Here is a 3,324-nt window from a genome sequence, read left to right as displayed (position 1 = left end):
TCGATTCCTTGGTTGATTGCCCGCTCCAAAAACAGGGTTAGCTGCAAGAGCGACACTATCTCTGAAGCCAATTGCTGAACGGATAAGTGAATAAGCATTCTGGCGATCACCTTCAAAAACTCAAAAATTCCTACATTTCCAAATTTTCCAGGCTAAGATTCCAAATAAAAGAGGCCAGTCCGACCCCATCCCCCAATCCTTTGAGCTGTCTAAATTAGAAATGATCCAATTGTGCAGGTTGAGGTTGAAAAATTCACGCTGATTTATATGAGGCATTATCATGCACCATACTTCCTTTGATTGTGGACAGTCGCGAATAGTATGAAGGATAGTTTCACTAGACTGATTACATCTAGGACACAGATCTGAAAGAGCCATATGGCGGCGGAGTCTACAAACATTAGTCATCAGCTTCTCCCCTGCCATTAACCAAAGAAAAAAGCGAATTCTTTCTGGCCCCTGCCATCTCCAAACACTTTCCCAAGGAAACTGTTGGATTGTAGTATCTTTGATGGCTAATATTGCATATGCTGACTTAACAGTAAACTTGCCATCTGTCGTTCCATTCCAAATTAAATGATCCTGGCCATCTTGACTAGAAGGAGGAAGAAAATTCATAAATCGATGCAGCACAGAATCTGGAAGCAATTGTCGAAGAGAATTCCATTTCCATTGCCCCAATTCATCCACGTAGTCCACCACCTTCTGAAGAGTATCACTAATAGAAAACTGAGAACCTGCATATGAGATCAAAGGACCACAATCGGGCAGCCAGCTATCAAGCCAGAACATAGTGGACTGACCATTGCCTAACTGCACCCGACTATGATCCATTATAATATTCCAATGACGCGTAATTCCCTTCCAAAGCTGGGAGCTGTTGTTTGGAGCATGAATAATTGGTGTCATGTCTGCCTCCACATTGTACTTAGCACGTAAGAACTTTGACCACAAGGCATCTGGATGAGCTACGAGGTTGAACCCAACCTTCATGATAAATGCTGAGTTCATTTCCCTCATACTCCGCAGTCCAAGGCCTCCATTTTTTTTTATCCATGCAAATCTGCTTCCAGGCCACAAGATGAGAACGTCTAGAGTGTGGAGATGAACCCCAAACAAAATTTCGAATCTTCCTATCAATCTCTTCACAGGTGACTTGCGGTAATGAACACACCTGCATTGGATATGATGGGATTGCTAATAACACTGCTTTAGATAATGTAACACGACCTGCTAGAGATAGACTGGCATGATTCCAAGCAGCAATTCTAGAATTCATTCGATCCAAAACATAAGAGAAAGATGACCGACCCACTCGCTTATGATGCAAAGGAATTCCCAAGTATCTTCCAAGATCCGCAGTTAAAGAAAAACCAAGAAGCCCACTAAGATAGTTTGCTTGAGTATGACCCACATTCTGAGAAAAGAAAACTCTAGTCTTACTATGATTGACTTTTTGACCAGATGAATCACAAAATATATGTAAGGCCTGTTGAATTATTAACACTTGCTCCTGAGAAGCTTCTGCAAACAAAAGGAGATCGTCAGCAAAAAATAAGTGGGAAATTTGTGGAGCTCCCCTTTTAATCCTCACTGGCTTCCACCTCCTGTGATCCACTGCCTGAGAAATGAGATGGGCTAGTCTTTCCATGCAGAGGACAAAAAGATAAGGAGAAAGAGGATCTCCTTGTCTTAAGCCTCTAGTTGGCCGAAATTCTTTAGTACAAGCCCCATTCCAAAGAACATTCATAGTGCAAGATGAAACACACAACATAATTAGTCTTATCAAATTTTCAGGAAGCCCTACATCATATAGGGTATCCTGAAGGAAATTCCAATTGATCCTATCGTATGCTTTCTCAAGATCAACCTTGATCGCCATCCAACCTTTAGATCCTCTCTTTTTCCTCATTGAATGGATTAGCTCTTGAGCAATTATGACATTATCCGTACCTTGTCTACCTCTGATAAAACTGCACTGATTAGGCATCACCAGCTTGTCCATCTGCAATTTTAAACGGTTAGCAACAATTTTTGTTACCGTTTTATAAATAACATTACACAAGCTAATCGGACGAAAATCCTTGAAAGTATGAGGATTCCCAAGTTTAGGAATCAAGCAAAGAAGAGTCTGATTCACTTCTTCTATACGACTAGGATCATTGAAGACTCCCTTAATGAAATTACAAACAGAGCTCTCCACTACATCCCATTGGCTTTGAAAAAATATGCTATGAAGACCATCAACACCAGGCGCTTTAGAAGGCCCCATTGAGAACACTACTCCTTTAATCTCTTGACTACTAGGGCAGCTCTCAAGAGCCATCATAACTCTCCTTTCCATTTCTGGGAATTTGTTCCTAATGGGAAAATTAGGCCGGAGAGGAATATCTTCCTTATATAAATTATCATAGTATTCCACTGCCATACTCATGAGAAGAGAAGGGTCAGCAATCCGATCCCCGACATCATTTTGAAGGGCATCAATCCTATTCCTCCTACGCCTGGCAACTGTTGCTGAATGAAAGAATTTAGTATTACGGTCACCAAACCGAATCCAGTCAGTTCTAGATCTTTGGTACCATGTAATCTCTTCTCTAAGATAAATAGTATTTAACTGTTGCCAGATCTCTTTCTGCAGCCTCTCCAGAGAATGACAAGGATGTTGACTTAAGCTATAATCAATTCCACGGAGGCGAGAATGAAGATTATTTTTTAACTTCTCCTCCTCCTTGTAACAATCCTTATGCCAGGATGTGGCTTTCTCTCGAAAGTTTTCACTAGATGCTTTCCAATTGTGACCACCTGCCCAGCACCTCTTCACTAGATCAGAGAAAGAATTATGAGTCAACCAAGCCGCTAGAAAACGAAAAGGACGAGCCCCTCCATTACTAAAATTTGGTTGTCCATCCCAAAGAAGGATTGGACGATGATCAGAGTTATAAAAAGGAAGGTGAGAGATAACTCTGTTCGGAAATGACATGTTCCAGCTTTGATTTACACAAGCACGATCAAGTCTCTCCAAAAGATTACCTCTTCTCCAAGTAAAACTCGGACTGGTGCCCCAGATCACTAAGATGACAAGACATAAGACAATCTTGAAAATCCTGCATGCTCCTCCAATTGTGAACTGAACTCCCCCTCTTCTCCTCCGAGTGAATGTAAGTATTAAAATCACCCATAATGCACCATTCATTATTATTTTGCGGCTGAATATTCTCCAAAGCATCCCATAGAGCATGACGCTCTTGACGCCGAGGACTAGCATAAACAAAGGTGAAAAATTCCTGCTTATGATAATTAAGCCAGCTTATCTTTGAATGA

This window comes from Gastrolobium bilobum, unplaced genomic scaffold, assembly GCF_033153095.1.
Source record: "Gastrolobium bilobum isolate Gb01-03AN ecotype WA unplaced genomic scaffold, APGP_CSIRO_Gbil_v1 utg69532, whole genome shotgun sequence".
Classification (NCBI taxonomy): Eukaryota; Viridiplantae; Streptophyta; class Magnoliopsida; order Fabales; family Fabaceae; genus Gastrolobium; species Gastrolobium bilobum.
Note: the sequence above shows the minus strand (reverse complement) of the source record.